This window comes from Erpetoichthys calabaricus, chromosome 9 (assembly GCF_900747795.2).
Source record: "Erpetoichthys calabaricus chromosome 9, fErpCal1.3, whole genome shotgun sequence".
In the NCBI taxonomy this organism is placed as follows: Eukaryota; Metazoa; Chordata; class Cladistia; order Polypteriformes; family Polypteridae; genus Erpetoichthys; species Erpetoichthys calabaricus.
In genome coordinates this window covers 166459639-166483122 of record NC_041402.2, presented here as the reverse complement: position 1 = coordinate 166483122, position 23484 = coordinate 166459639, and the positions used below count along the sequence as shown (strand labels likewise).

Genomic DNA, 23484 nt, shown 5'->3' with positions numbered 1-23484 from the left:
TTATATACACTCTGACAATTCCTTATTCCTTCCGGGTCAGGGTAAACAGTCCTTATCTTCACCCTGGAAGCACGTCGTTTCTTTCTGTCCCGGGATTATGAAGAACTTCCGGGTTATAGGGCATATATGAGACCCCGGGCCTCCCGACAGCGACTCCCAGTGGACCCCAAGGTATCCAGCAGGGCTGTGCATAAAAACCACATAGTCCATGAGGCCCTGCTGGAATTCGGGGCTCGTCCATGCTGTCGGGAGAGCTCCTCCTGGCGGCCTGGGGGTAAGGGCCGGAATAGAAAGCCGGCCATCCATCATAGTTGACATCTCCTGAAGTTCCTCTACAGGGTTGCTGGGCTCACTCTCTTTGATAAGGGGAGCTTAGCAGTAAGGAAGGAGAGAGTGGTTTGGACAAATATTTAGGAAATCCTTCCACTACAGATATACAGGTCACACTGGGAAAAGACCCAAGGGAAGAACCAAAACCAACTGGAGGAATTACATCTTTCTCAGCTGGAATGTCTACATCTAGGAAATTACCAGGAGATGTTGGAACAAGTTGCTGAGGAAAGGTTGTCTAAAAAAGATGATGATAATGGAAGGCACACTTCATAGCAATTATCATTTAATCATTGACAGTATACCGTATTATTCCTGCTGATGAGGTAATGTATGAGTATGCAGATTTGTATACTAATTCGTAAAACACTCCAGTGCATGTCTTGGTTAATAATTAATAATGTAGAGGATTTAGGAAGAATGTAGTTATTTATAAAAAGTATGAATAACACTGTGAACAGCAAGTACTTTTGATGCACATTTATTATTGTGGTTTTAACAAGTTACAGAATTATGCTTTCAGCTCTTGGTGGATACATTGGACACTGTTGCTTTTAGTTATACCTGTACTATTTCCTGTTTTATAGCATGTATTAATTTAGTATATTTAAACACCATATTTAACATAAAAATGGATTAGTAATGATTTTTCTTTCCAATCTACTGCCTAATTTATAGAAGTCATTAATTACAGTATATTCTAACATACACTGAATCAGCCACAACATTAAGTGAACAACAGTGATTATCTCATTACAATGGCACCTGTCAAGGGGTGAGATACATTAGGCAGCAAGTGAACAGTCAGTTCTTGAAGATGATGCTTTGGAAACGGGAAAAATGGCAAGCGTAATGACTTTTAATAGGGGCCAAAATGCTATGACCAGATAACTGGGTCAAAGCACCTCTAAAACAGCAGGTCTTGTGGGGTGTTCCCAGTATGCAGTTGTTAGTGCCTACTAAAAGTGGTACACAGAAGGACAACCAGTGAATCGACAACAGGGTCATGGGTGCCCAAGGGTCTTTGATGTGCGTGGAAGTGAAGACAAGCCCATCTGCTCCAATCCCTCAAAAGAGCTACCGTATCACAAATTGCTGAAAAACGTAATGCTTACATTGACAGAAAGGTATCAGAACACACAGTGGGCCACAGCTTTATGTGTATGGGGCTGTGTAGAGTACCCATGGTGACCCCTGTCCACTACTGAATGTGCCTACAATGGGCATGTGAGTATCAGAACTGGACCATGATGTAGTGAAAGAAAAGTGGCTGGTATGATGAATTATGCTTTCTTTTAGATCATGTGGACAGTCGGGTGTGTGTGCATTGCTTACCTGTGGAAGACATGACAGTAGGATGCATAATGGGAAGAAGGTAAGATGGCAAAGGCAGTGTGATGTTCTGGGCAATGTTCTGCTGGAAAACCTGTGGTGTTAGCATTCATGTGAATGCTACTTTGACATGTACCACCTACCTGAAGACGATGTATACCCCTTCATGCTTGTGGTATTCCCAGATTGCAGTGGCCTCCTTCAGCTTGATAATGCACCTTCTCACACTGCAAAAATTGTTCAGGAAAGGTTTGTGGAACAAAATATAAAGTTCATGATGTTGACTTGGCCTTCAAATTCCCCAGCTCTTAAACCCATGAAGCATCTGTGGGAGGTTCTGGAAAAACAAGTCCAATCCATGGTGGCTCCACCTCACAATTTTTAGTAAATTAAAGGATTGGCTACTAATGTTTTGGTGCCAAATACCACAGGACAGCTTTGGAGGTCTTGTGGAGTTCATGCCTCGACAGGTTAGAGCTGTTCTGGCAGCACAAGGGGTCCTACATGATATTAGGCAGGTGTTTTGAACTAGTGGTGTATATCTGACACGGCAGTCTGCCTTGTTGATGATCTCTTTTCTTAAAGACTGAAAGTTAAATAATCTTGTTAGACCTGTTCTTCCCTTTTCTCTCCATAACCACGCTTACACTTTAAAAACTCTTCTCATTCTCCAGGGAAACTCAGGATTACCTAATGCAGGTCTTCTCCAATGTGTTCACTCTACTTCAGGATTTTTTGCTGTCTCTCCCTCTTTGTAACCCTCACAGGTAAGAGCTTTTTGATGCTACAACAATCAGAGACAAAGGGGATGAACTGTATTCAGGTGTATAATGTAAATTCTGCAGGACGTTTACCATTTTAGGCTACAAATGATTTCTATGAATGTTATGACAACTCAGAGGTTTTAGACTACTGTGTTATGTTTTAAAGGTTACAAAACACTGTAAATAGTAGTTATATTCTATGTAATATTGTTACCAAGCAAGACAAACAAATCTTATCTAAGTGATCAATCTCTAGTAATAATAAGCAGCACATTAAAAAAAATGAATTGCTGCTAAATACTTTCTTAACAGTACTATATTCCTGCATCCCTTCTGTAAATTTAATGTTCGTTTGGACTTGCCTAGGTTTGCCAAGCATTGGGTTTTGCTAACAGGTTAACTTGTTTAGCAAAAAACTAAACAAAAATGTAACATGTTTGTTAATTATTTTTAGACATTTTCTTAAAAATGCTCAGTTTCCAAAAGCTATAGAGTAAAAAGAACATAAAGCTTGTAAAAAGTACACAATAAATACAATTGTACCCTGTTAAAATTTCTAAGACTTACAACAGTATACCCTTTGAAGTCTATATAGAAAGTACAACACTGACATGTCGCTGTAGACTTTGTGAATGCTACGTATCACCTGAAAAAAACATTAAATTAAAGTGAAAATTATACAACTGATTTTCATTTTTAAGTGTGGTTTACACAGCTCTGAATGAGTTTTATCTTGCATGGATGAACTTCAAAGCAGTAGCACCTCCTGATTCTCAGAAAAGGGGTAGGAGATAAGGGAGGACAGGAATCCATTCTCCTTCCATGGTTTAACTTCTCAATGTGCAGTATGCATCCCTTATTCTCCTGTTGCTTGATCCAAAATTATTCCTGCAATCAATCACAGCCAGCATTCCCTTCTTCATTTAGAAGAGGCATTGCTCATCGTGTGAATCTCTATAACTAAACATTCCTCTGAGACTGACGATATTTACATTCTGCTGCCACTGCACAACTTGATAGCACAAAAGAGCCTTACTCTACAGGAAAAGGGAGCTAAACTGATCGAGAGCTGGCATGTAGGGACTTGTGGTAAATGGGCAACTTATAGTACAATGAACTGCAGAGAACTGCTACTCTTTGTTATAAGTAGTTCCACTCTCCTAGCAGTGAGTAATATTTTACTCTAATCCACTACAGATAGATAGATGGATGGATGTAGTGGGAAATAAAAATGATCAAGAATTAAAGAATACAAAGGAGAAATTAACCGATTAAAGGACTGCACAAATTGCACTTCTTTTAATGTTTTTTTTCTGTTGTGTATTTGTGATTTCTAGCATTGTTATATATTCTGTCTTTTAAGAATAGGTTTAAGTTTGTATTAGATACAGTAGTTTTTTAGGAGGCATGTTTTACTTTACTGAGAGGAACAACTGTGCTTTGATGTTTACCTAACCAATCCCCGAGTCATTAGGAGGTAGTGTCCCCCTCAGTGCCTTTCCTCTGTGTTTGTTTGTGTGACCGACTTTCTCAGTGTGCCTCATACACCTTTACTCCTACTCGCTCTTCTCACACTCGAACCTCCTCCTTCATCACATCACCAAAGCCAGACTGACCAAACACTCCAAAGCCAAACTGACCAATCAGATTGCTAAGAGGGACTGGATGTACAAACCTTAGTGTTTTATTACATAGTCGATATATAATGAATTAAAAGTGTAACATTCCCTTGCCTGTTCTTTCACTCTATCTAATTGCCTGAGAGTTAGAGAAAAATAAGGGAAGAGGGGAGGAAGTACTAAAGTACAGAACCTTACCAGAATGATAAGTGTATGGGATTTGAGGCATTCTGGAAAAGTCTACATAATAAAGAGTATAAAGGGGAAAACAGGGTCATCTAGGACTCTATAAAGACAAAAAAAAAAACGGGAAAACATAGTAAACAATAGCAATTTGGAAGCTGTAGGTGTAGAACTTTGTTAAGTCTACTTGAGTATCATTTAAACAACAACCTGGGGTCCTCTTCATTTCTTCTGCTTGTACCTAGATATTGTTGCTTCGTGATTTGAGAGAGATACATAAAAGTGTTAAATGTTTACACTTTTAAACATTTCTTTAAGGGTTAATGGTGTCCTTTATACTTTTTTTTTCCTTATTGTATACAGAAGGTGAAGCAAGGCTGAAAATTGAAGTTGTACAGCCAAGGTTGTATGCAGTCCAGGGAGGATCCATTCTTTTATCTGTGAACTACAGTCTCCCAAGCAACTCTGAGCTTCTGGACATTACTTGGCAACACAGAAGAGACTATAAGTCTAGAAGAATTTATTATTTTCCCAGCACCTCACCCTTCTTGGAAAGTTACATATGGAGAGCACGGGACTTTGAAAATGGTTCAATACAGCTCAACAAGTTGAACTTTTCTATAGTGGAGAGTACATATTACTGTTGCAGCACAGAATGGGCGGGAGAAGAAAGAAGAAGATGATCGAGCTGATTGTGGAAGGTTAGTCTTCTCACTTGTAGTATTCAATCTTATGAAATAGAAATTGCACACAATGCACGTAACACACATAATACACTACATAAAAATGTAAGTTAATTGAGCAAGAAATGACATTTATTATACAACACTTTAAGCCTTTGTAATAATGACAAATATTCCTTACACTCATCTAAAGAAAAGTAATTTTAGTGTGGTGCTCCCGAAACTTATGGTTCGAATTTTCTTTTTGTGTTGTGTGACTCCCAACATAATGCTTATATTGATAAAGATCAATGTGATCTGTATGCCACAGTAATCAGACTACAACGGTACAAGACATAAAGTGAAGTGCACAAAACCACTTATGCAATCTTTTTCAGCGACATACAAGAGGAGTAATTACATTTTGACTAAGGAGCTTTATCATCCTGATATCATGTATAACTAACAGTTAGTTAGTTAGTTAGTTAGTTAGTTAGTTAGTTAGTTAGTTAGTTAGTTAGTTAGTTAGTTTTTCACATGAATTCCTCTTTGCAGTTTAAGGTTTAGGCACAGAGTTTACCAATTTTGGCCAACGTTTTTTGTAAGGTTTCTTCAGGCACTTAGTTTCATTCCAAAGATGTATATACAACATTAATCAGCAAGCATAAGTGAGCCCAATTAACTGTCATTCTATCTAAGATTCTCTCCAATGTTGTGTCAAAATAAGCTGTGCTGTACATTGTGAAAATTAAACTTTCTAAAAGGTACAATGAGATGGGTGAATGGAGTTTTGTTTATCATATTAACTTAAATAAAATCTTCTTAATGAACTGATTCAAACTTTATAGCAGAGTGGCATTATGTATTATCGTGGGGTAAGTGGGGCTCATCAAATTAGTTATGGGCTGGCCCTGCTCTTCTGCACTCTAAGCTTAACATACTCACTCAGAATGACACACCGTATCTATCCACTTAAGCCATGATTGATGCCTGCACAGCCTATCACTTCTTAGTATTCCACTTAAGAACGTGCTACCCTTTGGCTTGAGCAGACAGGCAGGTGTTGCTGAGTGTTCCTGAGACACTAGGGGGCTGAAATGCCTTATTTATAGCTACTTACCAATGGTGCTACTCACAACTGGAGGCATCCTTCCCTCAACTGATAGCTCTACTCACATCAGGTGCCCCTGGTATTGACTTTGTTATTTCAATCACCCAAGATGGCAGACAAACTATCAAAGTTAAAAGCAAAACACAATTTTATAAAATGGAATAATAGTAGCAGAAAATGTAAATTGAAATAAGTAAAATTAATAATAGCAAAGTCTGGATATAAAGCCCTAAAATCTTAGATAGAATGACAGTTAATTGGCTCACTTATGCTTGCTGATTAATGTTATACAGTATAACATCTTTGGAATGAAACTAAGTGCCTCAAGAAATTTTACAAAAACTTTGGTCAAAATTGTTAAACTCTGCCTAAACCTAAAACTGCCAAGAGGAATTCATGGTGAAAAAGTAACTGTTATAACTAACTAGCTAACTAACTGACTGACTGCATTCCAGGAAAACTTTTATGGAAACCACTATGGACGCGACCTGGAAAAATTTTGTCGTGTTTGCGCCATCAGAATAAATACGAGTTAATAGCAATAAATTACATGGTATTTTTCATATCAGTCATACACACAGTACTGTCCAACCTCTAGATCTGTGGATAGTTTGGTTATGAAAAATACCATGTAACTTATTGTTATTAACTTGTATGTATTCCCATGGAGCAAGCACGACAAAATTTTACCCTGGTCGCGTCCAATAGTGGTTTCCTAAAAGTTTTCCTGGAATGCAGTCAACCTGGGTGTGACACCATTCTCAGCTCCACAATCCGACACTTCTAAGGTAAATTGGAAACAAAGCATTAGTTAGAAATAATGGCTAGTCACTTTGATGATAGACAGCTTGTCCTAAAGTTTTAACCACCGAAGTATGTGCAAAATACCTTATCATGTTAAGAGTGTATGCCTGTACTTCCCTGTTTCCCAGCTGTAGATAGGCCCCATCCTGATGTTTGATTCATCGAACTAACCACTCATTCTAACCTAAGAATATAATGTGAGTTATATACCACAAATAAAAAAGAAAAGATGCATAGACTTATGCAAAAATACTAGAAACTATAGATCACAGTATAAAATTGAAACCTTGCAATTGTTGCTCTGTATGAAACGTACAGATGTTTATCTTTGGAAAGGAAAATAAACTTTTTATTCACAGATGTTTATCTTCATTGAGGAAAAGTTTCAAATACAGTTCATTGCACACATCTATACTGCCCGCCAGATGAATGCAGATAGCGGTTTGCTTTTAAATTGAGTGCATGCAGTCCTAAAAGTTGATTTTACATTCCATACACAAACTCAAAGTCATGTATACCTAGACATCACCGGCGGGATGCTTACTAGTTTATGTTATCACTGCAAGATAATGATTTATCATTCTTTATCACCAGATGCTTTACAAAAATTATTCTTGAAAGATAGACCTTGCATTTGGTTATATATACAGCTTGCCGCGGGCAAATTGCTGCTTATCACTTCTTCCTTTTTTGCAGATACATGTCATCTAACATTTTTTTTTTTTGCATTTTTGAGCAATGGTTCTTGTATTCCTTCTTAGTAATTGTAGCTATCCACTGAAAGACACAATCACTTTTTCTTTCAATGAGAGTAAATGATGGTTTTCAGATGGCATTTAGTTCTGACATGAGAGCAGTTATAATACTATGGGCTTTGTGGGGTTGCCATTGGCAATCCTTTACTGCAGTTCAGTTTTGTTATGATGTTCTGATTCATATGGACCACTGAAGCGTATTCTCTCAAAACCATGGTTGTATGTATACAGTAATTATCTTGTTTTTAAGTTTTAACTGATTTAGTTTATCAGTAAAAGATGAATTACTGATTTTACTGATAAATTAATTGTTTCTTATTGTCTGCATACAGATTTCTTTGTAAACTATTAAAACGAAAAAACTGTTTTAAATAAATGTCTACGATTGAATGTATGCACTAACAAAATTACACTGTATGCAAAGCATAGCACTTTTTCAACTAAAGGTAAACATTTGAAAAAATAAAAAACGTGTTTCTCAAATGAGCTGATCAGGCTGATCCTATATTATGCTATTAATTGTTCATAGCATGGCTTCAGTATTTCATGCTATATACCACCATTTTAAACTTCTAAATTTAACATTACAGCAGGGACCATGAAATGGAAAAAACAGCACAATTAGGCAAGATGGGGTCCCAGTGCTAAAAACTACATATAAGATTTTCCTATGCTGGATAAAACAATGAAAAAGGCTAAGATAATGAGCAAAACTCTGTTTTGATTACTTTTTTTACCATTTCAAATCCACAGATGTTGTCAAAATATATGATGCTGGCAATCACCACCATGAGCAATTCTTGGAAGTAATGCATCACTCATCTGCACTGCCTTCTCAGCAAAAAATACAGAGATGGAGATGGTAGATGGAAAAGGCTTGAAGCACTTCACTCTAATCTTAGCATTTCTTTAGAGTCTCTAAAACTAAAGGCATGGATTGTGGCAACAGATGACTGCCAACAGTATACATGTGTTGTCAAAAACCATGTTGCGAGCTCACAGAGAAAAACCATGAAAACTGAGCGTGTCTAAAGCCATACACAACAGGTAAGCTTGCAATGTGATAAGTTGAATTTGTTGTAATCGTTACTAGGTCATTGTTTCCAAAGGATTGTTAAAATCAGGGGTATTATGCTTGTCTCCAGGCCCATAGGCTTGTGGGGTGTCCTGGAAGACTTGTGCAAAAGTTTTATAGCTTTTGTAAAAGTGCCTTCTGTAACAATATCCCCAAGAGTGACAGTGGCAACTGTGTGAGGCTACAAAAGGCAAACATAATCGATTTGAACAAGCAGGCCATTCTGCAATTCAGTTGAGTCCTGCTTGTCGTGTTCCACTGCAAATCACAAGACAAAAAGCTCTGCCAGATTTCACTTATTTCAAAGTGGTTGACCAAGCAGTTCTCTTTAAAGATAGTGTCTGAAATCCATGATAAATTCCTTACTCACATGAAATGATGCACCAAAAAACTGAACAGTCGGCAATCTTGTTCAAATGGGAGCTTGCATGACAAATTAATCTATGTGGATGCCATTAATGTAACTCGTTGAAAGCTTGAAAGGGCATTTTATAAAAATTGGTGCAGTATTGTATCCTGCTAATTACTATATTTGTTTAAATGGTATAAAATGATATTTTTTTTTATTTACAGTGTTACAAACACATGATGATAATCTTTTTGTATTGGCTTCAAGTTTTGCAATATACACATTGATAATGTTCTGCTAGTAACGGTGTTGTTAGGCAACTGTACCAAAAGCAGTAGGCTTATGACTTGTGGACAGTTGCTTAGAGAAGCAGGTGGGAACTGCAGCTGTGACACTTGAAAACATCACCCACCCCAAAAATGGGATTCTTGAATGCCTCAAACATTATCAAAGAGAAAGAGCAGCTAACATAAAAAATAAATTAGAAAAACAGATAAACTTGCTTATTGTTGCTCAGAAATGTTAAATGCAATTAAAAAAATGCTTTTGATGAACAATAGATTACATGTGTGGGACCAAAGTTGACATGATGCTTTACGGAGGCCACAAGATGAGCAAGGTACAGTAAATGAAAGCCAGTGGTCAAAAAATAACTTAAGAGACTAAACTAAATTTACTTTCCGATTTGTCTTCCTTTGTAATTGTTTTAGCATTGCTTGTCTACTCACCAGCCACCTAAAACACAGACTGCATGTTAGCCTAAGTAGCTAATTCAGACTTTAAAGCCATTAAAATAAAAAAAGGAAATTCAGAAATATACTACTGTAAGAAAAACATTGAAATGCTAAATGTTTACAAATTCTTAAAGAAATGCAAGTTAACATGTTTTACAATGGACCCAACATCTGTAAATCTCATACTTGTACGTGAGTTACAAAATGTTTTGTTAATGTAAACTTTTTTTTTTCTCGACTCCCACAAGTGTAAATACACAAGCCTATTATTCTGGGATGTTGAGTAGAAATTTGAAAGACCATTTGCCATGGAAAAAGTTTGGAAAGCACTGAAATACCTTCTTGGCAAAATCCACTATTATGATACAGTTTTCTTTAGTGTAGACGCTGAAGGACTGGCTGATGGAGATGTGAGTGAGGTTCATTTGGGGGGCTCCTACAGAAGCCGAGGGACTGGTGGTGGGAACCAGAACCTGGGAAAAAAGGCTGACTGCACCTGTCAGCAGGCGTCTCCTCATTCTGCAAGGTCCTGCTGGGAAATGCAAATGAGACTCCAGATTTTAGAAAGTGGTATTGGGGTTCATGTCTTTAGGGAAGAATTTGCTTAGGATTTTAACCTTGTTTTTATTGGATTATTGATTTTAACCTCCACATTTCATATCACTTTATTCATTATTTATTTAGTGAAAAGTCAAGCAAAATGACCCTTTTACTGTATTGGCTAACTAAAAAGATTACAATATGCAAGCTTTCGAGGCAACTCAGGCCCCTTTCTTCAGGCAAGATATCATTTATTTATTGTATTTGTAGAGCTTGAACTGCACTCTTGGACACTTTGCCTTTATTTGTAAATAAAAGCACTGAACACTTTACACCAGCCCCATGCTTACTGTGTGTGTCCTCATTTGCTTGGCTGATCTTTGGGCTATTGACGGTTCTTGGTTCAAGTGGCCTCTGAACGTAACTATGAAGGGTGGAGCTGACCCGGACCGTCACAGAGTAAAAGAGTAAACCGAAGGTAGGATGTGAGCTGACAGCATCATTAGTTCAAGCTGAACTCCTTAGCCTCTATGCAACTTATAAAGGTCAGTGTACTAGAACAAAAGCAAAGGGATGAAAAAGACAAGTTTCCAAAATTTTAGCATCATCATCATCCTAAATTTTGCAAAGCAAATCACCTTCCATATGTTAAACACAAAATTAATAATTTGTATGTATATGCAAAACAAACATAAAATATATTGGTGGTATCTGGAATATTTCCCAGCAGTTTTAAGCCCTTTTCCTATTTCCAGCTTAGGATCCCAGCAACATGCGGATCAAACACCTGTTAAAATATACAGTATTCTTCAAATATGCATCAAAAATGTAATAAAAAATAAAAGTTTATTTCTGTTTCTTTTCTTATAACAGATTGCAAAATTAATGAAGAAGTGCCTGAATTTCCATCTTTTCGTTCAGCAAGATTCTTTATATTAGTAGGATCTTTGGTATGTGTGATCAATGGTGTAATAGTCTACGTATGCTGGCACAAGAAAACGAAGAGAAGTGATGAATCAATGTACAACAGTAATCAAAAAGTAATGGATAAGTATTTCTTATGTAAACCTTTTCCTTTAGTATTTTGTTATGTTTATTTTTAATCAGAAAATTTACAATAAAGTAGTATATAGTGGATTCAGACAGTATTCACTTCTTTTTTTGAATTTTTATGTTTCAGCCTTATGCTAAAAACACTTTAATTCATTTTTCCCCACTTCAAGAAACACACAAAACCCCAGAATAACAAAGCAAAAACAGCATTTAAAATTTCTTTTGCAAAAACATGAAAATTAAAAAATGAAATCTCACCTTGACAAAGGTGAAATCTCACATAGCAAAATGTGAAAAAGTGAAGGCGTCGAAACACTTTCTGAATCCACTGTAAGGATGTAGTATATTTTTCATTTTTACTCTATTAAATACTCCTCATTTGTAAGTTTTATCTGTCAAACCAATACTTTATCTGTTAAAAAATCTACTTGAAGTACATTATTTAATAAAAATCACTATGGAATGGTCCATACTGCACATAAGATAATACTAACAATTGCACTGTACAGTAATATTGAATCAAACACATTAACTTATATAATTATTATTTACACAAATAAATGTAAAATGAACAAGAAATTGAAATTTGGTTTAGGCAGGCAGTGAAGCAAAGTGGTTAAGGTTTTGGACTTCCAACTATGTGGACGTAGGTTCAAATCCTGACACTGTGGGACCCTGAGTAAGTCACTTCAACTGCCTGTACTCCAATTGAAAAAATAAATAAATAAATATAACCAATTGTATCTTAGATGTTGCAAGTCACTTTGGATAAACACAGTGGCCAAGTAAATGTATTGTTCCATTGAGACTTTTGGCTGGTATTTGAACCTTTGTTGGAACCTGATCTTTATAAAATGTTGCATTCACAAAGTCTACCCCTCCCACAATCCTTTTGGTAGAAGGTACTGTAACATCCCAGCAAGTTCTGACAGGTTCTGCAATAGCTTCTACCCCCTAGCCATTCAGACTCTGAACACTGTGCTGCCCCCGGCCCTCAGTTCTGCACTTAGTAGTTTATTTGTATGTGGTACGTTTGTTTACTACTGTTGTCTTAATTATTAGTTGTTGCTATTATTTATTTATTACCTACTTCAATGTATTACTGTCTATTAATTTACGCATTATGTCTTACAGCATCTATTTATTGTACACCTCTTTACTTGTCTTGCACTTGTCCTGTGTTATATGTTGTACTGTGGTCCTGATGAACTTTATTTTGTGCCACTCTATGCTGTACTATGGTGTATGGATGGGATGAAAATAAAGCAAGTTGACTTGAATAAATGGATACATTTTGACAAAATGTATTTACTTAAGTGAGCGAGAGCTTAACAACTGTCATATATGTAAACATGTAAGGTAGGATATGGTGAGCCCATACACAGAAACATTTCAAGGTTCTAGTAATAAACACAACAAGCAGATATCAATGGTGGTACCTCTTACTACAAATCTCCACTGTTTCTAAAAGTAGTGCAGTCCACTTCCTCTATCATACATAGGTAAAACAATTGCTGGCTGTATCATTACTGGAGCACACCAAAGTTACAACACCATAAGTGTATGTTGAGGGTATACAGGTAAATAAACGGGGGTAAGTCAATTTTCTGTATTGTTGTGATAATTTTGTTTGGGTTGGCTGTACATCTTTCCCAACACACTTGTGCAAGCACATTGTGTCCGTGACCACAGTACTAAAGTTTTGACATTGATCAGTCAGTTTCTCTTATTATTGTCTAGGTGTAAACATGGGTGTTCTGCTCTCTGTTTGCACTAAAGAAGATTAGTGAGCAGTGATTTGCTTTTTAGGTGCTGAAGGTGTACCAGGAGCTTAAGTCCATAGAAGACATATGAAGACAGTGTTGTACCATGGAAAAGGGCTTAGGAAAAAATTAGGAAGTTCAGAAATGGCCAGACAAGTGTTGAGCATGAAGAATGATCGGGGTGCCTGTTCACATCCTACAACAACAACACTGAGCAAGTCTGTATAACCAGGATCTCAGCCCCAGTACACCCTCAGCCCAAAAAAAGTGGATCAATGCATCGCTGCTGTTCTTTCATGCACAAGAACAAAACAAGAGAAAATGAATGATCAAGGTCAGAACTTTAACACTGTAACTACAGGCATACAGTGTTTCCACATGTGTGTGGGGAAATCTGTACAGCTAAACCAATAAAATTATCAGAAAAGTAAGGATAATATTCATCCTGTCATTTCCAAATTTACCTTATTCAATTGAGGTTAATGTGGCATAGCCAATACTGTTAAAATAAGCAATAAAGCAGGAACCAAACTCTTAACATGGTGTTAGTCCAATCAGTAGCGTAGCGTGGGTGTCAGCCGCCCAGGGCGGAGGAAAATTCCGCTGCCCCCTTATTTAGGTATGGTTCAAATTTTTACAAGATATTATTATTATTTATTGTGAAATTTTGCCGCCCCCTAAAAGTGCCGCCCGGGGCGGGCCACCCCTGCCGCCCCCACTACACTATACAGGACACATGTACACACACAGGTTGACCTACCCAGAGAGAACCAACTTATTGTCATCAATCATCCTACTTCAGGTGACTTTGGGATATTTGAAGAAAACCCATACAGATACAGGAATACCTTGAATATCCATACAGAGTTTCCTGATGAGGTATCTGGGGGCTATAAGAAAGTGGTCCTAGTTAGTGCTCCACCATCCTGTATTTAATTAAGAGGCCCCATATTCAGAGTCATAGTAGGCCAGAGAGTATGCCAGCAGTATCACATGAAATGTAGAAAATAGCAATTCAAAGAGCACATACCCATTGCAGGACGTCCACACACAGGGCCGATTTAAAACTTCAAGCAACTTAATTTAAATGTTTTCTGCGAAATGTGGAAGGTGAAACTGAACTAACTGGAGAAACACCTCCACAGGAACAGGGAATTGCACAAATTCACCACATGCAATGATTAGATATAGGATTTGAACCCAAGATGTGTGGACGTTTTTCATACTGTAGTTAGAATAATCAAATTTTATTCATGGCAGGTATAGTCCCAAGAATGGACTTGAAAAACATCAATATTTATCAGCAGCAAACTGCACTTGGGTTATTTAGAATACTACACTGTTTACAGTGAAACTTCCTTAAAGTTATGCTCTTTGTATTTTCTATTTCAGGAACGTGAGAATCCTGATGGAGTTGATGCAGAGTATTTAAGTATGTCTACTCAATCACCAGCAGCGAGCCAGTCTGAAAAGCAAGGTGAAGAAGTGCTATGAAGAACAGAAGTGATATACATAGCACAAAGGAAAAGGCTCTAAACAGAAGGCCATCCAATGGAGAAAACAATCAGGGCCCACCACTCTGGGGTGGTAACACCTACTCACTGTACCAGGGCATTATCCATTCATCAAGGATTTCTGCATGTCAACTGTATCATCACCAATTGTATAGCTTTATGTTAATATTTGTTGAAATAATCTGTATCTTTCAAAAAAATCTATGCCTAGAACAGCTCACGTTTAATCCCTTGGAAAGATCACTTACAGAACTGGTTTGATTGGTTTTGCGTTTCCAGAGCAAGAAACAAACTAGATTCTAGATAAAAGAAGAGGACATATTGTACACAAAATGATAGAATGTTAGGTCATATCATTTCCCAACTAGACAAAGTGAAATGAATAGCGTTTAATCTATCCATTTAGCTTTTTTTCATGTTAAAGAACTTCATTGTTTAGATTTTTGTATAACCTTGTTCTCATGTCATAAATATCCTGAAATAAATATTCCAGTGATTCTTATGAAAAATATGCATGTACTGATGTTTTAAAGAGTACACCCTGAGGCCAACATGTCGATACACTTGTTAATGTTTTCTGTCCTGATCCAGATGTTCACACTTTGTTGGCAACCAATTGCAATTTTTCTGACGCTTTTAACATTTACCCAAACAGCAAAGCATACCAGAATATATTAACTAAATGAAAAGCCATGTAAACATTGTTTCAAGTGTTATGGATGAAGTCTGTTTCATGAGGTGTCATAATAATGTATGGAACTGAGCACAGGCCATCACAAAAACACATTAGTTAAATAAACAGAGGACTGTCTAGGATGGAAATAGAGTACAAAGTTAGGCTGATAATAGCGTTAAACTTCTTACATGGCATGTCTATAAGCGGAACATGCCAGTATCTCAATTTATACATTTGTTAGATCTACATATATGATAAGTGTTTTTGTATATGGTTTCATATGCATACCTAAAATCAGCCATTTTATTAGATATACATTTGCAAGGCTTTAAACATGTTTACATAAAAAATGTATTATAATGACAATGAAAAGTTTTAAAGCACACAATATTACAAACGAAGGAGGTGTGATACCCAGTATATTTACTTTCTCTGTAATGTTGATGACGTCCTTTTTACTATAAAAATTAAATTTTGCCAGTCAAGCAAGAAGAACATAAACAGATTTAACAAAGAAAATACCAGGAGAGAATTAAATATAAATAACAAGAACATGAATACAGGTTATGGCACCATAAAAAAATCCAGAAAGTTGTTTTATCTTGGCATATATTTCATTATGTAAAAATTGCTTAATGTACAATATGTATTATGTTACCAATTTAAAATTAACACAAAAAACTACCGCATATTTTAAAAATCAGTTCATAGTAACTATTTTAATGTCTATATTTGTGGATTTGGTCTTTCCTAGAACATTGTTACACACTCTGTGAACTTTATATTATTTCCTTCTAAAAGTAATTTGTGGGTTTTGAATCTTATATTTTGTTAATTATCCTACTGAAAAGAATATGCCATGTCCTATATCCATATATATATTTTTAAATATATTTATTGCATTAATGGAAACTTTGTAACAAATCATTTTATTCACATAGAGGAAGATGAGATACAAAAAACTGTTTTATAAAGGGCTAAAGATAATCACACAAAACTAGAAAAAGCAGACCACTTTTGAGTTTTGTGAAAACGTGAAAAATTTACCATACTTTTTTTAGCTCACACAAATAAGATTGTGTATAAAATCTACAAATTATTCTCCATATTTTTATTATTATATTTTGCTCAATCTCAACAAGATGAATTCAGATGCAGGACACTTGTATAGGCATTATAATAAAAAGGCATATCCTCTTCCTTACACCTCACTTTTATAACAGTTGCTCACAGCATAGTGCTAAATTGGTATTACAGCCTGGGAAAGGAAAACTGAGCCGATTCCTCAGGATATTGATTACTTTATGGATGGACATCTGGGACAACAATTTGGCTTACAGCCTGGGAAAGGAGTACATGGTGATGTTTTAGGCAATATCAAAAAACTTTACAGTCTGGGAAAAGATAGATTAAAGAGTTTGAGCAAAATTCATCCATCATATTGACAGCCAGCTAATCAGACACATGCAACCATCATGTGTTGTGAAACCACGGCATGAAACTTTATAATAACTATGCCTCATTTGAAAGCAATATCAGAAGAGAAATAGCAACGACGGAAGAGTGATGTCAGAAAAGAAAACAAAGACACGTATGACCAGTTTTCATCCGATCGTCAGTTAACAGCATTTTCATGAACACAGGGCGCAAGGCAGGAAACAAACCCCGAGCAGGGCGCCAGCCCACCGCAGGCCACACACACCCACACACCAAGCACACACTAGGGACAATTTAGGATCGCCAATGCACCTAACCTGCATGTCTTTGGACATTCCAAACATACCAATTCTGACTTATGCTGCAGAGCCAATTCATGCAACAATGGGCACAAGTCCATCACAGGGCACGCTCATATACAGTACAGACCTACACCACCTCAAACACAGCTAACTTAGAGTCATAAGATAATCCAACATGCACTTCTGAGAAAAAAAAAACAGGACTATCTGAAGCAAAACCCACATAAATACATCCATTTCCAAATGACATGTCCAGGGTTTCAGAGTTGTGGGATGCTACTGCCAGAGCCCATTTCAGCAGTGATGAGACCAATCCTGTCTAACCAACTCTATCACAATGCAAATGTACCCACAATTGTGAATGCTACATGCCAGTATATTTGCATATCCTAGTTAAAAATGATATACGATCAAACAAAACTTTTATTGTAACTCTGTTCTTAGCAAGGCTACATCTTGAGCATCCACATCAATCTGAGATGGCCATTAAAATGACCATTGTTTGAATGTTTAGCAAATTAGACTCCAATCTTCTGGTCTTGTGGTATCAGATGTGATTCTTAAATGAGAATACACATCTGGGGACAACCCGTTAAGAAGTGTGTAGTGATTAGCTACTCTAAAAAGGCTATACCCACAGGGGTTCTTCCTAAAAACACCTGCCCCTAAATCCTCTAGTCTGTGCATTTTAAACTGCCTCTGGGGTTTCAGTGAAAGAGCAAAAGATACTGAACAAAAAACTTGATACTAAGAGAAATTAAAAAGCTAAAATTACTGTTATTCATTCAGGAGCTCAGTAGCCCAAGGTAACAGAAGCTTAATGATTAAGGTGCATGTTGTAATGAGCTCTGCGACAGTGGAAAGAGACAGGCTGACACACATACACACGAAGACATAGACGACAGCAGCTACTGAGTTCCACATGTTTGAGGAGTGCCTCGGTCTGCTATGATATTTTTCTGCCATTTGAACTGTTGCATCACTATATGACATAACAACAGCAAATGGAGCTTAAATAAGCATTGTGGTCAATGGCTATAAAACACGTTCAAATGTTGAGGCTATTCTGGCATAGAATGCTTGCATTTCCAATTAGATAGTAATGTTAAATTTCATTAGTTATTCGTTTAAATGTGCAGCCAGAAGGTGGATGTTGTGCAGTCTCATCTGTGCATCTACTGGTGTTGTTAGGCAGATTTGTTGATTCAAATGCTTTGAGTACGAAAATTTGCATGTCCTGTGGCTCTTGTTATCAGGTCTCTTTAACAGCAGTCCTTTTGAGAAGAGTGTGACACAATGTTTAATCCAAGGCAAATTTTGCAGTTCATATTTTCATGAATATAGCTGCCAGTTTTTTCAAGCCTCTTTCAAGCATTGACATGTACAGTATAATGTTGAACTACAGAAAGCGACAACATACAGTATCATTCACATTTACAGTTTGTCAGTTGGTGCCATTGAATGCCAATGTATAATCTGATGCCACACCAAGTTTTTTTCCATGTATCAGATTATTTTATTTTTAGAACATGCAATGTGCTCTCTGTACACTCCATACACACATTTATATGTCTAATATGTTTTTTTAGGAGACTTTTCGACTATAGACAGTTCATCGTAAAAAGAAGCTTCCTCTCTGTCAGTCCATGTTAATAAGAGCATCTCTGCTCTTGTCAGTTCTAAACCACCACCCTTACTTGAAACACCTCCTTCATAAGACATTGGATTGGTTTAGAAATGTGACCCTCAGTGATCATGACAAAGGATTGGGGGGGGGGGGATAACAAACCTCGGACTGTATTCATAATGAAATGTTATTTGATTTCAAGCTATTTTACATGCCACCTACTTGCTGAGTGGATTGCAGGAGATAGTATTCCCACCCATACAGTTAATCATTCCTGGCATGCAGGAGCAAAACCTTAGTGGAAAAGCTGGAATTCAAGGGAGTGAACATTCACAAAAATCAACACCTTTTTGATTAATGTGGTTGGACGAGTGTAGAAAGATGAGTATTTCCTTAATAGAGATTGAGATAATATGGGGTTAACAATAGAACTGAAATGTTGGGATGTTAGAGAGATCATGAGAATGCTAAACAGGAAGTAGGTATAATTATTGCTTGATATTGAGGATGTAACCATTGTAGCATTCAGCTAAGAGTATTCATAAACTGAATTACAACTCAGTTTGATTTAAAACGAAGAATTCTGATATACTGGTACACAAGGGTGAGCCATGTCTTTGAAGAGGGTCCTAACTCCCAACCACTAATCCTACCCGTAATTGCTAATGGTAGATACCCATTGGTATGTATTACACACAGAGATTCACTAGTTCACATTTCACCTTCAATGAAGATTTAGAGTTGTTAGGTACTGCAACTGGTGAGCTTTCCATCACAAAGTATAAAAATCTTTTTAGTTACTATTTATTATATAATAAAATACAGCAGAACAAAAATCGACAAAGACAGATATACAGTATACTGAAGAAAGGATTATTGTTAATGAAAGTAATTAGTCATTTTAAATCTATGCATTTAGCAGAAATCCAAATGTGTTGGCTGGGATTGGCTCCAGCAGACCCCCGTGACCCTGTGTTCGGATTCAGCGGGTTGGAAAATGGATGGATGGATGGATGGATCTACAACAACTAAATGATACAACTTGACATACCTAAAGAAAAACCCTCAAGTCCCAGCTATTGAAAATGATTTCATTTTCACCTGCATACTGTTGGTTTGTGAGCACTGATTCTTCATCTAGTTTTAAGTTATTTCCCATCCTCTAGTTATTTTTCCAAAAGACAACTATAAAAATTAAGAAATATTGTTATTTCTAATTATTGCTTTTAATTATAATTATAGCTTATAATTAACTAGGTCAGTAAACTGAAACAAAAACATATTGTTGGGTGCAATCCCTCACATATACTTGAATCAAAAATAGATGTTTATAAAACTAATAATATATTACTAGCCAAGAGCAGCTTAGTTCACTGAGCCTAACTGAATGATCAGATATAAATTATTAAAACCACATACCTGTTTCATTATTAAATCAATCCTTTTAATTAGTAGGATATCTGCAAGTTTAAAAACTAAATTGGTCTTTTTCATTTTTGGTCTTTTTCACTCAAAAAATTGGGTATTGTTGCTATTACACAGCTAACTTAATTTGACTTTGCTCAAAATTTGCATGTTTTAAAGTTTTGCATATCCTTTTCTAGTACAATTGAATTATATTTCATGGGTGTGACATTTACAAGTATAATTTTGTGTGTAAACAACTTGAATGGATTTCATTGCTTTAAACCCCCAGCACCAATCACACAAGTCTTTTCAAAGGTATATTGCCATTACTCAATTACCTTATGTTTATTTTACTTAAAATTAATATATTTTTAATTATAAATATTGATTTTTGGAAAACTTTACCATTGCACAGCAACTTGATGTTGATTCAAAACAAAATGAGCAAATTTGTAAGCTCTATGATTCTAATACAAATGGCATAATTTCATAGCCATATAATCATCCTTTGCATTACAACATCATGTAGTAAAGTTGTCAAGAGGACATTTCCCCAAATTATGTGATTTTGTTTTTTTAACATTTTCCAAATCGAAAAGTGTGTGATTATGGGGATGTTTTCCAGATTGTTTGTGCAATTTTTCAATTATTTTCCTTGGCAAACAAGTGTCTAATTGGCATAAATGTACTTCATTTGCATAAGGGACCACCTTTTTTGTAAAGATGTTGCCAAGAGTTTTGGAAATATCTACTTCTGCGTGCAGTGCCAATAGTAAAAATCTTCTTAACTGCCAAATATTTGTACAGTTATGAAAGTAGCTTCAGGTGTGTGTATTTTAAAAAATCTGGCAAAGGCATTACACACCGTACATCATGTCAGAATGCGTGTGGTGTCCATGTGAAGATGGTAGGTATGTGATCTATTAATTATAATCTTGGATGCCTATTCTGGGTTGGCTTGTGTGGATTGATAAATAATGTTATAGGGATGGAGTCTGGTTCAAAACAGGAAAAAAAAATGAATAATTTGGGAGTTTTTTTTTTTGAGTGGCTAATACACAAAGAATGTTGAACATTAGATGTATGGATTTCGTTTTAAATTAGGACAACTTAATTCAATTAAATAGAAATAGGTAACTTAATTTTGCTAAGCAGATCCAACAACTTGTTTTTTTCCAATAAACACTTGTAATAACACAAGATGGGAATGTTTGATTTCCACATCTCTTGTATATTAGAACTACTTATTTCAATTAAATGGAAATAGGCATCCTACTTTTATTAAGTAAATCCAAAGAGAGCTTGTTTTAGTTGCTGTGTCAGGGTGCCACGGTGTCTTTAATGCACACATGTATTCCTCAAACTGCCTTAATGCAATTCTTGGTTGCAGGGACTGAAGCCTGCCTCAGTAGCACAGGGTGTCATGCCAGTCCAGTGCAGGACACACACACATGCACACACCCAATCAAACCAGGTCTAATTCTGAGTCATATCATACACATGTTTGGGGATGTGGGAGGAAAGCCCAAACTCATGCATGTTAACTTTGTTGGGAATGCTAAATTGGTCTGAGGGAGAGTGGAGGGGTCTGTGTGTGTGTGTGTGTGTGTGTGCGCGTGTGTGTGTGTGTGTCAGTGGACCTTGAGATGGCCAGGCACTCTAACTAGGGCTCGTTCCCTGCTTTGAACCAGTAAAGCTGTTATTGACTCTGCCCTCTGTTGACCCTAAATCAGATTTATTGAGTCTGAGATATAATATCAAGTCTGTAATGTTATATCGAGTCTGCTATATAATATACTAGCCGTCCCCCGTGTCTCCGCCCACATAGTAGTGAAACAGGACAATGAGGAGGGCCCAGCCCAACTACTGATGTCACGCTTCCTCCTCCTCTTGGCCCACAGCCTATGCCTCGGATTAGCGCTAATATATCACTCTTGCAAGCTAACTATGATTCTTAGCGTGATGAGAGATGTCGCAAAATCAACCGGAATGTTCAAGCAAATTATAGAAAAAAACACGATCTAAATCCGTTAAGTAGTTCTGTCATTCACTACGATACGTAAGGAACATGCCCCGAGGCTGGAACGTGAGTGAAGAGGGAGCCTCCCTACTCCCCCTCGGCCCGCTGTGTGTCTCTCGGATTCTCACAAATAAATCGGTACCACAAGCGAACTATGATATATAGCTCAATGAGAGAAGTCGCAAAATCAACTGGAATGTTCAAGCAAATTATAGAAAGAAATCAAATCTAAATCTGATAAGTAGTACTCTCGTGAAAAGCATACAGACAGACAGACAGACAGACAGACAGAAAGACATTGGATTTTATATATATATAGAGAGATTAATTCTGCTATATTGTGCATATCTTTTCAATATGGATGGAAAATCAGAGTGCTAGGATTTTTGATTCCTGGGTTCAAGTCTTGGGTTTCCCTGCAAGTATTCCAGTTTTCCTCCTATTTCTAGAATGTCTGGGAATTAAGCTGATTATCAGCTACAAACTGTCCTAGTATGAATATGTGTGCATGACTGTCTGTGTCTAACTTGCAATGAATGTAGGGCTGGCTGCTTCGACACAACCTTAAAATGGATAAGGAAATTAGAAAATGGATGGATGAACAATAACAATTAATCAATGATCAGTTTTGAATGTGCAAGGATTATGTGCAAATAACAATAAATGAAGAGGTTGCTTTATCCTATTTTATTTTATTTTAATTCTTACTTTGTCTTTTATTTTTCTTTTGTCTTTTATTTTTCTTTTCTTCATCATGTAAAGCACTTTGAGCTACATTATTTGTATGAAAATGTGCTATATAAATAAATGTTGTTGTTGTTTATCCTATGTTCAGTGAACAGGAAAGCAGACATGTATCATATATACGCCCTGCGTGGCAGTTGTTGTGTTGTGTTGTGTTGTGTCATCTGCTTTAAAAATATATCAGAGATGTAATGATGACTGATAAATTGTTTATAGCACTGTAAATAAATTACATGATTTATACATTATAAGGCCACTTTGAAAACTAGTTTTTTGAAGAAACAAAAAAAAAAAATGAATATATTTTCAAGCAAAAGATGTAAAAACAGTTTGGATGTCATCAAAAGCCATACTAAGGGAGTCCATTTGTGAAAAAGGCTGAACTTCATTCCCATGTTAAAACTGAGCTCTGGAAATTTGTGTTTTAATGTTTGACATGGTACAAGTGTAGCCTTCTTTTTAACAATTTAATCTATATGAGTAACACAAATATACATTGCCGTGCCACTTTGTAGTTTTTTGTTTTTTTTTAAGAGGGTTAGGGTTGTCTTGACATATATGCCCTTAAATTCAGAAATTTGGAGAACTGAGAAAATGAATCAATGGATGAAATCCATTCACATATACTGTATATTCCATTGTTAAAAATGTGATCAACTTTGCAGCCAAAAACACTAAAAAAA

The 23484-nt window shown here is 36.4% G+C and overlaps 2 long non-coding RNA genes across 2 annotated transcripts; both read left to right on the top strand.

Annotated features, from left to right (window-relative positions):
• The first annotated feature begins 2053 nt into the window (after positions 1-2053).
• LOC114658244 (uncharacterized) lies at positions 2054-8556 on the top strand. Its single transcript, XR_007935739.1, has 4 exons — positions 2054-2132; positions 2337-2429; positions 4592-4929; positions 8314-8556. It is a non-coding gene; the product is annotated as an uncharacterized LOC114658244 (long non-coding RNA).
• Positions 8557-10515: 1959 nt separating this feature from the next.
• LOC127529110 (uncharacterized) lies at positions 10516-15099 on the top strand. Its single transcript, XR_007935798.1, has 2 exons — positions 10516-11298; positions 14467-15099. It is a non-coding gene; the product is annotated as an uncharacterized LOC127529110 (long non-coding RNA).
• The last annotated feature ends 8385 nt before the right edge of the window (positions 15100-23484 follow it).